This window comes from Eurosta solidaginis, chromosome 3 (assembly GCF_040869045.1).
Source record: "Eurosta solidaginis isolate ZX-2024a chromosome 3, ASM4086904v1, whole genome shotgun sequence".
NCBI classification, from domain to species: domain Eukaryota; kingdom Metazoa; phylum Arthropoda; class Insecta; order Diptera; family Tephritidae; genus Eurosta; species Eurosta solidaginis.
Window position 1 is genome coordinate 85,861,989 of NC_090321.1, and position 12,747 is coordinate 85,874,735.

Here is a 12,747-nt window from a genome sequence, read left to right on the forward strand (position 1 = left end):
AGCTGTCGCTGTCAGCCCGTCTTTCAACCTCGGCTAGTATCTTCCAAGCAGAATCCTGGGGTCTTATCCAGTAACTATATTCGAAGAAAAATGCATTTCAAAAGCTTTCAAATAAAAGAAAAATTTTTTTTAATCCGCAGTGCTCATGGCGCTTACCATCCCATCACTTCGTCTAAGATCGTCACCAGCTGCAAGAGGTCGCTTTAGACTGCAGCTGACTACGCAACAGGCACCGAAGGATGCATCATAGGTGGTCGAGATGCATCATTTAAGAAAATAAATCTTTAGGATAGTTGCCACAATCACTGGCCACTGGCCTGATGAAGAAAGAACGGCGCATTGGCATGAGCTGCGTCGAGGAGAGCTGCAAAGAAACAGTCACGCACTGCCTTTAGCTATGCCCAGCTTGAGCACACGCTAGGTTTCAAACTATTGGCAGTTACACACAGCCGGAACTTTCGGAAGTTGCTTAGTACTTCGTCTTTAGCATACGGGCAGCACAGCAACCAGGATTTGAGCATATTTGCGGCATCTGCAAAATAATTACAAAGTCCAAGTACTCAACATTGTTACAAAATTGCGTTTTTATTAATAATTTACCCAAAAATTTACAACAAATTATTAAATTTTTACTAATTTTATCAAAAGAAACTATCAAAACTAAAAAAGTAAAACTTTCAGTACTGTTTTAAAGTTTTGTTCATTATTCAGAAAGGAGTTTGAAAAGAAATAACACTTCTAAGGCCTACCTGGGTAACCTTTAATAATTAAACCATAATGAAATGGTATATTAAATTTGTCCCGAATCTCAAATATTTAAGTCAATGAAGGAGAAGAGATAGACTCACTCAATAAGTATACTGCAATGATCAGCTGCGTTGATTTAGCCATGTCTGTCTGTCCGTGCTGTTGTTGTAGCAGTGTCTGTCTGTTTGACGATTCCGTCTGTCTGTTTGAACGCAAACTAGTTCCTAAATTTTTGAGATATATTGATAGAATTTGGTGAGCGAGTATATATTAAGGTGTCCGATTAGACATTTGTCTGACCCATTTGTGTTCCCCATACCATCCCCAAACAACCGATATTTTACAAATGTCATATCTTCCTAAATTTATGAGCTTTTAATTTAATTGAAATTTTACCAGATGTTAAGTATATGGCACGTATTGTTTTCTGAAAATACCATTGAGATCTCTCATATATATAGCATATATCCCATACAACCGATAAGAAGCTTTTCGCAATTTCTGTCTCCTATTAGACGAGAATATTTGGCACTGATAAGTGGGTTCTGCGGGAGTAAGTTGAAAAACGAGGCTCTCGACTTTGTATGGATGATGAAGGTCTGCTTTTGATGGTTGTTGATGGTGTTGCTGCCACATATAATCATAGTGCTTCAAAAATGTCTTACGAGCATTTGCTTTAGGGGTGGTTCTGTACAAAAAGTTGACTGCTATCAGTGCTATCAATATAATGTGTTGGTCCCCATACAAAAAAAAAAAGTTGTGAAAGTTTGCCCCTAAATTTAAGGCTTACGTTGGGAGGGTTTCGGACGCTTCCCAAGGCAGCCGGTTCTATGTACCGGAGCGACCCGGGATTTTTCCCGACCAAGGGCTGTCATTCCGGTGTAACCCCATTTAATTTGTTGTGTCCCTCCCACAAATTGTCATACACCCAGCAGCTCCTTGCAGAGAACTGCGCATACCCTCCTGCTCCGCGCCCTACGGCGCCACCAGCTCATACGGCTGCTCCCACTCATAACTACTATCTCCGTAGTTGAGTCGGTAGCAATGCTGAGCATCAGCCCCGCCCACTCTTCTTTTCCCCCTCTTTCCGGCAGCAATCGTGTAGGTCAGGGAAATAGACTCTTAGTCCCTACCACCTTTTGCACCGTTTGCCAGCACAGAATATATACGTTTGCGTCATCTGCCCAATGCAGCTCCTGACTAGGACGGTGCCACTTTGCTAGATGTTCTGGTCTCCGCGACGGCAACCCCCCGACGGGTTTCATTGCGCCATGCTGCCAGGCCGCAAACCCAACTACATCGGTTACCCCAATGCTTACCCAGGGCCACAACAGCAATTGCGTCCTGACCTCCCCGAACTCAGGCGTAGTCAACCCTCACTTACCACTAGAGTGACGGCGTCTCCCCCGTTGCCCTTCACAATTCTGCAGTTAAACTGTAATGGATCATCCGCATTGCTGCGATTCAAGAGACCAAACTCACAGCAAGGTCTGTTCTGCAGACCTGCTCTGGGTATAACGTCCACAGAAAAGATCGCGAGAGCGGAAATGGAGGCGATCTTGCGTTTATCATACACCACTCAGTGCAATACAATTTATTTGATCCCGACATCGGCCGCAGGGACAGTGTCCTTGAACGTCACGGCATATCTGTCCGGTCAGGCGATGTAAACCTAGAAATCATCAACATCTACATCCTTCCTGTCACCTGTTGTCCCAGTGGATACCGCCCTGATATCAGAGCACTAATCGCACTACCTCCCTGATCTCTCCAGTTTTTCGCCTCGCGAAACCTGGCATTATCACCGACTAAATCATCCGCGACCTTATTTACAACTTGGACGTCCCAAATGTCGACAATTTGAACATCCACGTCGATGGCACTACGCTACCGACTGTCCTACACCCCAAAATCTTAGGTGTGACGTTTGATCAGGATCTACATTTTGGTAAGCACGCAGCCGCAATTGTTCCGAAAATCCAGAGCCGCAATAAAATCCTCAAATCCCTTGCTGGCAGTACTTGGGGAAAAGACAAAGAAACGCTCATTACCACTTACAAAGCAATTGGCCAGCCGTTTGTGTGCTACGCGTCCCTTATATGGTCGCCAAGCCTAAAATCTACCCACTGGAAGAAGCTACAGGCCTGCCAAAATACTGCGCTCAGAACCGCCACGGGCTGTCTTCTTATGTCCCCTCTAAATCGCGGGCCCCCTTGAGAAACACATTTTTGTTTGATGTTCTTATTGTCTCCTCAGGCCCAGGCAATAAATCATTATCATTATTCGTTGATTTTGAAATTCGGCTTAAAGTTTGCACATGGAACAACTAAAGACTCTCCTGAATTAAAAAAAAAGATCTTAGTACCTCTAAATCGCGGCCCCCTGAGAAACACATTTTTGTTTGATGTTCTTATTGTCTCCTCAGGCCCAGGCAATAAATCATTGTCATTATTCGTTGATTTTGAAATTCGGCTTAAAGTTTGCACACGGAACAACTAAAGACTCTCCTGAATTAAAAAAAATGTCTTAGTACCTCTAAATCGCGGTCCCCCTGAGAAACACATTTTTGTTTGATGTTTTTATTGTCTCCTCAGGCCCAGGCAATAAATCATTATCATTATTCGTTGATTTTGAAATTCGGCTTAAAATTTGCACATGGAACAACTAAAGACTCTCCTGAATTAAAAAAAAAAGATCTTAGTACCTCTAAATCGCGGGCCCCCTGAGAAACACATTTGTGTTTGATGTTCTTATTGTCTCCTCAGGCCCAGGCAATAAATCATTATCATTATTGGTTGATTTTGAAATTCGGCTTAAAGTTTGCACATGGAACAACTAAAGACTCTCCTGAATTAAAAAAAAAAATGTCTTAGTACCTCTAAATCGCGGGCCCCCTGAGAAACACATTTTTGTTTGATGTTCGTATTGTCTCCTCAGGCCCAGGCAATGAATCATTATCATTATTCGTTGATTTTGAAATTCGGCTTAAACTTTGCACATGGAACAACTAAAGACTCTCCTGAATTAAAAAAAAAAAAGATCTTAGTAACTCTAAATCGCGGGCCCCCTGAGAAACACATTTTTGTTTGATGTTCTTATTGTCTCCTCAGGCCCAGGCAATAAATCAATATCATTATTCGTTGATTTTGAAATTCGGCTTAAAATTTGCACATGGAACAACTAAAGACTCCTGAATTTAAAAAAAATGTCTTAGTACCTCTAAATCGCGGTCCCCTGAGAAACACATTTTTGTTTGATGTTTTTATTGTCTCCTCAAGTCCAGGCAAAAATCATTATCAATATTCGTTGCTTTTGAAATTCGGCTTAAAATTTGCACATGGAACAACTAAAGACTCTCCTGAATTAAAAAAAAAAAAATCCTTAGTACCTCTAAATCGCGGGCCCCCTGAGAAACACATTTTTGTTTGACGTTTTTATTGTCTCCTCAGGCCCAGACAAAAAATCATTATCAATATTCGTTGCTTTTGAAATTCGGCTTAAAATTTGCACATGGAACAACTAAAGACTCTCCTGAATTAAAAAAAAAAAAATTCTTAGTACCTCTAAATCGCGGGCCCCCTGAGAAACACATTTTTGTTTGATGTTCTTATTGTCTCCTCAGGCCCAGGCAATAAATCAATATCATTATTCGTTGATTTTGAAATTCGGCTTAAAATTTGCACATGGAACAACTAAAGACTCCTGAATTTAAAAAAAATGTCTTAGTACCTCTAAATCGCGGTCCCCTGAGAAACACATTTTTGTTTGATGTTTTTATTGTCTCCTCAAGTCCAGGCAAAAATCATTATCAATATTCGTTGCTTTTGAAATTCGGCTTAAAATTTGCACATGGAACAACTAAAGACTCTCCTGAATTAAAAAAAAAAAAATCTTAGTACCTCTAAATCGCGGCCCCCCTGAGAAACACATTTTTGTTTGATGTTTTTATTGTCTCCTCAGGCCCAGCAAAAAGTCATTATCATTATTCGTTGATTTTGAAATTCGGCTTAAAATTTGCATATGGAACAACTAAAGACTCCTGAATTAAAAAAAAATGTCTTAGTACCTCTAAATCGCGGTCCCCTGAGAAACACATTTTTGTTTGATGTTTTTATTGTCTCCTCAAGTCCAGGCAAAAATCATTATCAATATTCGTTGCTTTTGAAATTCGGCTTAAAATTTGCACATGGAACAACTAAAGACTCTCCTGAATTAAAAAAAAAAAAAATTCTTAGTACCTCTAAATCGCGGGCCCCCTGAGAAACACATTTTTGTTTGACGTTTTTATTGTCTCTTCAGGCCCAGCAAAAAGTCATTATCATTATTCGTAGATTTTGAAATTCGGCTTAAAATTTGCACATGGAACAACTAAAGACTCTCCTGAATTAAAAAAAAAAAATTCTTAGTACCTCTAAATCGCGGGCCGCCTGAGAAACACATTTTTGTTTGATGTTTTTATTGTCTCCTCAGGCCCAGGCAATAAATCATTATCATTATTCGTTGATTTTGAAATTCGGCTTAAAATTTGCACATGGAACAACTACCCTGCAAAAATCGCGAGTACTCCATGCATGCATGTATGGAGTACTCGCTATGGACCAAGCGAGTGCTCCAAAATCAATCACAATTCATACAAAAAATATGGTCCAATTAACATTGCGATGTCCTAGGACTGGACCATATACGCCAGCTCCGCATTACATCGGAGTAATCCATGGAGTACCCACAGTCCAATAAACATCGTGTAGTGATTACAATCGTTAAAAACGAGCAATGAAACATGAGTTGGTCCATTGTTGCATTACAGTGGAGTATAATTGTAAGTACTCCAGTATGACACAAGTGGACCACATGATCCAACGATTTTTGCAGGGTAAAGATTCTCCTAAATTAAAAAAAGGTCTTAGTACCTCTAAATCGCGGGCCCCCTGAGAAACACATTTTTGTTTGATGTTTTTATTGTCTCCTCAGGCCCAGGCAAAAAATCATTATCAATATTCGTTGCTTTTGAAATTCGGCTTAAAATTTGCACATGGAACAACTAAAGACGCTCCTGAACTAAAAAAAATGTCTTAGTACCTATAAATCGCGGGCCCCTGAGAAACACATTTTTGTTTGATATTTGTATTGTCTCCTCAGGCCCAGGCAAAAAATCACTATCAATATTCGCTGCTTTTGAAATTCGGCTTAAACTTTGCACATGGAACAACTAAAGACTCTCCTGAATTAAAAAAAAATGTCTTAGTACCTCTAAATTGCGGGCCCCCTGAGAAACACATTTTTGTTTGATGTTTTTATTGTCTCCTCAGGCCCAGGCAAAAAATCACTATCAATATTCGCTGCTTTTGAAATTCGGCTTAAACTTTGCACATGGAACAACTAAAGACGCTCCTGAATTAAAAAAAAATGTCTTAGTACCTCTAAATTGCGGGCCCCCTGAGAAACACATTTTTGTTTGATATTTTTATTGTCTCCTCAGGCCCAGGCAAAAAATCAATATCAATATTCGTTGCTTTTGAAATTCGGCTTAAACTTTGCACATGGAACAACTAAAGACGCTCCTGAACTAAAAAAAATGTCTTAGTACCTATAAATCGCGGGCCCCTGAGAAACACATTTTTGTTTGATATTTGTATTGTCTCCTCAGGCCCAGGCAAAAAATCACTATCAATATTCGCTGCTTTTGAAATTCGGCTTAAACTTTGCACATGGAACAACTAAAGACTCTCCTGAATTAAAAAAAAATGTCTTAGTACCTCTAAATTGCGGGCCCCCTGAGAAACACATTTTTGTTTGATGTTTTTATTGTCTCCTCAGGCCCAGGCAAAAATCACTATCAATATTCGCTGCTTTTGAAATTCGGCTTAAACTTTGCACATGGAACAACTAAAGACGCTCCTGAATTAAAAAAAATGTCTTAGTACCTCTAAATTGCGGGCCCCCTGAGAAACACATTTTTGTTTGATATTTTTATTGTCTCCTCAGGCCCAGGCAAAAAATCAATATCAATATTCGTTGCTATTCAAATTCGGCTTAAAATTTGCACATGGAACAACTAAAGACTCCTGAATTAAAAAAAATGTCTTAGTACTTATAAATCGCGGGCCCCTGAGAAACACATTTTTGTTTGATGTTTTTATTGTCTCCTCAGGCCCAGGCAAAAAATCAATATCAATATTCGTTGCTTTTGAAATTCGGCTTAAAATTTGCACATGGAACAACTAAAGACTCCTGTACTTAAAAAAATGTCTTAGTACTTATAAATCGCGGGCCCCTGAGAAACACATTTTTGTTTGATGTTTTTATTGTCTCCACAGGCCCAGGAAAAAATCATTATCAATATTCGTTGCTTTTGAAATTCGGCTTAAAATTTGCACATGGAACAACTAAAGACTCCTGAATTAAAAAAAAAAAATCTTAGTAACTCTAAATCGCGGGCCCCCTGAGAAACACATTTTTGTCTGATGTTTTTATTGTCTCCTCAGGTCCAGGTAGAAAATCATTATCAATATTCGTTGCTTTTGAAATTCGGCTTAAAATTTGCACATGGAACAACTAAAGACTCTCCTGAATTAAAAAAAAAAGATCTTAGTACCTCTAAATCGCTGGCCCCGTGAGAAACACATTTTTGTCTGATGTTTTTATTGTCTCCTCAGGTTCAGGCAAAAAATCATTATCAATATTCGTTGCTTTTGAAATTCGGCTTAAAATTTGCAGATGGAACAACTAAAGACTCTCCTGAATTAAAAAAAATGTCTTATTACCTCTATATTGCGGGCCCCCTGAGAAACACATTTCTGTTTGATGTTTTTATAGTTTCCTCAGTCCAGGCAAAAAATCATTATCAATATTCTTTGCTTTTGAAATTCGGCTTAAAATTTGCACATGGAACAACTAAAGACTCTCCTGAATTAAAAAAAAAAGATCTTAGTACCTCTAAATCGCGGGCCCCCTGAGAAACACATTTTTATTTGATGTTTTTATTGTCTCCTCAGGCCCAGCAAAAAGTCATTATCATTATTCGTTAATTTTGATATTCGGCTTAAAATTTGCACATGGAACAACTAAAGACTCTCCTGAATTAAAAAAAAAGATCTTAGTACCTCTAAATCGCGGCCCCCCTGAGAAACACATTTTTGTTTGATGTTTTTATTATCTCCCCAGGTCCAGGAAAAAATCATTATCAATATTTGTTGCTTTTGAAATTCGGCTTAAAATTTGCACATGAAACAACTAAAGACTCTCCTGAATTAAAAAAAATGTCTTAGTATCTCTAAATCGCGGTCCCCCTGAGAAACACATTTTTGTTTGATGTTTTTATTGTCTCCTCAGCCCCAGGCAATAAATCATTATCGTTATTCGTTGATTTTGAAATTCGGCTTAAAATTTGCACATGGAACAACTAAAGACTCCTGAATTAAAAAAAATGTCTTAGTATCTCTAAATCGCGGTCCCCCTGAGAAACACATTTTTGTTTGATGTTTTTATTGTCCCCTCAGGTCCAGGCAAAAAATCATTATCAATATTCGTTGCTTTTGAAATTCGGCTTAAAATTTGCACATGGAACAACTAAAGACTCTCCTGAATTAAAAAAAATGTCTTAGTATCTCTAAATCGCGGTCCCCCTGAGAAACACATTTTTGTTTGATGTTTTTATTGTCTCCTCAGGTTCAGGGAAAAAATTATTACCAATATTCGTTGCTTTTGAAATTCGGCTTAAAATTTGCACATGAAACAACTAAAGACTCTCCTGAATTAAAAAAAATGTCTTAGTACCTCTAAATCGCGGCCCACTGAGAAACACATTTTTGTTTGATGTTTTTATTGTCTCCTCAGCCCCAGGCAATAAATCATTATCGTTATTCGTTGATTTTGAAATTCGGCTTAAAATTTGCACATGAAACAACTAAAGACTCTCCTGAATAAAAAAAAATGTCTTAGTACCTCTAAATCGCGGTCCCCCTCAGAAACACATTTTTGTTTGATGTTTTTATTGTCTCCTCAGCCCCAGGCAAGGCAATAAATCATTATAAATATTCGTTGCTTTTGAAATTCGGCTTAAAATTTGCACATGAAACAACTAAAGACTCTCCTGAATTAAAAAAATGTCTTAGTACCTCTAAATCGCGGCCCACTGAGAAACACATTTTTGTTTGATGTTTTTATTGTTTCCTCAGCCCCAGGCAATAAATCATTATCAATATTCTTTGCTTTTGAAATTCGGCTTAAAATTTGCACACGAAACAACTAAAGACTCTCCTGAATTAAAAAAAATGTCTTAGTATCTCTAAATCGCGGTCCCCCTGAGAAACACATTTTTATTTGATGTTTTTATTGTCTCCTCAGGCCCAGCAAAAAGTCATTATCATTATTCGTTAATTTTGATATTCGGCTTAAAATTTGCACATGGAACAACTAAAGACTCTCCTGAATTAAAAAAAAAAGATCTTAGTACCTCTAAATCGCGGGCCCCCTGAGAAACACATTTTTGTTTGATGTTTTTATTATCTCCCCAGGTCCAGGAAAAAATCATTATCAATATTTGTTGCTTTTGAAATTCGGCTTAAAATTTGCACATGAAACAACTAAAGACTCTCCTGAATTAAAAAAAATGTCTTAGTACCTCTAAATCGCGGCCCACTGAGAAACACATTTTTGTTTGATGTTTTTATTGTCTCCTCAGCCCCAGGCAATAAATCATTATCAATATTCGTTGCTTTTGAAATTCGGCTTAAAATTTGCACATGAAACAACTAAAGACTCTCCTGAATTAAAAAAAAAATTTTATTACCTCTAAATCGCGGTCCCCCTGAGAAACACATTTTTGTTTGATGTTTTTATTGTCTCCTCAGCCCCAGGCAATAAATCATTATCGTTCTTCGTTGCTTTTGAACTTCGGCTTAATATTTGCACATGAAACAACTAAAGACTCTCCTGAATTAAAAAAAATGTCTTAGTACCTCTAAATCGCGGCCCACTGAGAAACACATTTTTGTTTGATGTTTTTATTGTTTCCTCAGCCCCAGGCAATAAATCATTATCAATATTCTTTGTTTTTGAAATTCGGCTTAAAATTTGCACATGAAACAACTAAAGACTCTCCTGAATTAAAAAAAAAATGTCTTAGTATCTCTAAATCGCGGTCCCCCTGAGAAACACATTTTTGTTTGATGTTTTTATTATCTCCTCAGGTCCAGGCAAAAAATCATTATCAATATTCGTTGCTTTTGAAATTCGGCTTAAAATTTGCACATGAAACAACTAAAGACTCTCCTGAATTAAAAAAAAATGTCTTAGTACCTCTAAATCGCGGCCCCCTGAGAAACACATTTTTGTTTGATGATTTTATTGTCTCCTCAGCCCCAGGCAATAAATCATTATCAATATTCGTTGCTTTTGAAATTCGGCTTAAAATTTGCACATGAAACAACTAAAGACTCTCCTGAATTAAAAAAAAAAATTTTATTACCTCTAAATCGCGGTCCCCCTGAGAAACACATTTTTGTTTGATGTTTTTATTGTCTCCTCAGCCCCAGGCAATAAATCATTATCGTTCTTCGTTGCTTTTGAACTTCGGCTTAATATTTGCACATGAAACAACTAAAGACTCTCCTGAATTAAAAAAAATGTCTTAGTACCTCTAAATCGCGGCCCACTGAGAAACACATTTTTGTTTGATGTTTTTATTGTTTCCTCAGCCCCAGGCAATAAATCATTATCAATATTCTTTGTTTTTGAAATTCGGCTTAAAATTTGCACATGAAACAACTAAAGACTCTCCTGAATTAAAAAAAAAATGTCTTAGTATCTCTAAATCGCGGTCCCCCTGAGAAACACATTTTTGTTTGATGTTTTTATTATCTCCTCAGGTCCAGGCAAAAAATCATTATCAATATTCGTTGCTTTTGAAATTCGGCTTAAAATTTGCACATGAAACAACTAAAGACTCTCCTGAATTAAAAACAAATGTCTTAGTACCTCTAAATCGCGGCCCCCTGAGAAACACATTTTTGTTTGATGTTTTTATTGTCTCCTCAGCCCCAGGCAATAAATCATTATCAATATTCGTTGCTTTTGAAATTCGGCTTAAAATTTGCACATGAAACAACTAAAGACTCTCCTGAATTAAAAAAAAATGTCTTAGTACCTCTAAATCGCGGCCCCCTGAGAAACACATTTTTGTTTGACGTTTTTATTGTCTCCTCAGGCCCAGGCAAAAAATCATTATCAATATTCGTTGCTTTTGAAATTCGGCTTAAAATTTGCACATGAAACAACTAAAGACTCTCCTGAATTAAAAAAAAATGTCTTAGTACCTCTAAATCGCGGCCCCCTGAGAAACACATTTTTGTTTGACGTTTTTATTGTCTCCTCAGGCCCAGGCAAAAAATCATTATCAATATTCGTTGCTTTTGAAATTCGGCTTAAAATTTGCACATGAAACAACTAAAGACTCTCCTGAATTAAAAAAAAATGTCTTAGTACCTCTAAATCGCGGCCCCCTGAGAAACACATTTTTGTTTGATGTTTTTATTGTCTCCTCAGCCCCAGGCAATAAATCATTATCAATATTCGTTGCTTTTGAAATTCGGCTTAAAATTTGCACATGAAACAACTAAAGACTCTCCTGAATTAAAAAAAAATGTCTTAGTACCTCTAAATCGCGGCCCCCTGAGAAACACATTTTTGTTTGACGTTTTTATTGTCTCCTCAGGCCCAGGCAAAAAATCATTATCAATATTCGTTGCTTTTGAAATTCGGCTTAAAATTTGCACATGAAACAACTAAAGACTCTCCTGAATTAAAAAAAATGTCTTAGTACCTCTAAATCGCGGCCCCCTGAGAAACACATTTTTGTTTGACGTTTTTATTGTCTCCTCAGGCCCAGGCAAAAAATCATTATCAATATTCGTTGCTTTTGAAATTCGGCTTAAAATTTGCACATGAAACAACTAAAGACTCTCCTGAATTAAAAAAAAATGTCTTAGTACCTCTAAATCGCGGTCCCCCTGAGAAACACATTTTTGTTTGATGTTTTTATTATCTCCTCAGGTCCAGGCAAAAAATCATTATCAATATTCGTTGCTTTTGAAATTCGGCTTAAAATTTGCACATGAAACAACTAAAGACTCTCCTGAATTAAAAAAAAATGTCTTAGTACCTCTAAATCGCGGCCCCCTGAGAAACACATTTTTGTTTGATGTTTTTATTGTCTCCTCAGCCCCAGGCAATAAATCATTATCAATATTCGTTGCTTTTGAAATTCGGCTTAAAATTTGCACATGAAACAACTAAAGACTCTCCTGAATTAAAAAAAAATGTCTTAGTACCTCTAAATCGCGGTCCCCCTGAGAAACACATTTTTGTTTGATGTTTTTATTATCTCCTCAGGTCCAGGCAAAAAATCATTATCAATATTCGTTGCTTTTGAAATTCGGCTTAAAATTTGCACATGAAGCAACTAAAGACTCTCCTGAATTAAAAAAAAAAATTTTATTACCTCTAAATCGCGGTCCCCCTGAGAAACACATTTTTGTTTGATGTTTTTATTGTCTCCTCAGCCCCAGGCAATAAATCATTATCGTTCTTCGTTGCTTTTGAACTTCGGCTTAATATTTGCACATGAAACAACTAAAGACTCTCCTGAATTAAAAAAAATGTCTTAGTACCTCTAAATCGCGGCCCACTGAGAAACACATTTTTGTTTGATGTTTTTATTGTTTCCTCAGCCCCAGGCAATAAATCATTATCAATATTCTTTGTTTTTGAAATTCGGCTTAAAATTTGCACATGAAACAACTAAAGACTCTCCTGAATTAAAAAAAAAAATGTCTTAGTATCTCTAAATCGCGGTCCCCCTGAGAAACACATTTTTGTTTGATGTTTTTATTATCTCCTCAGGTCCAGGCAAAAAATCATTATCAATATTCGTTGCTTTTGAAATTCGGCTTAAAATTTGCACATGAAACAACTAAAGACTCTCCTGAATTAAAAAAAAAT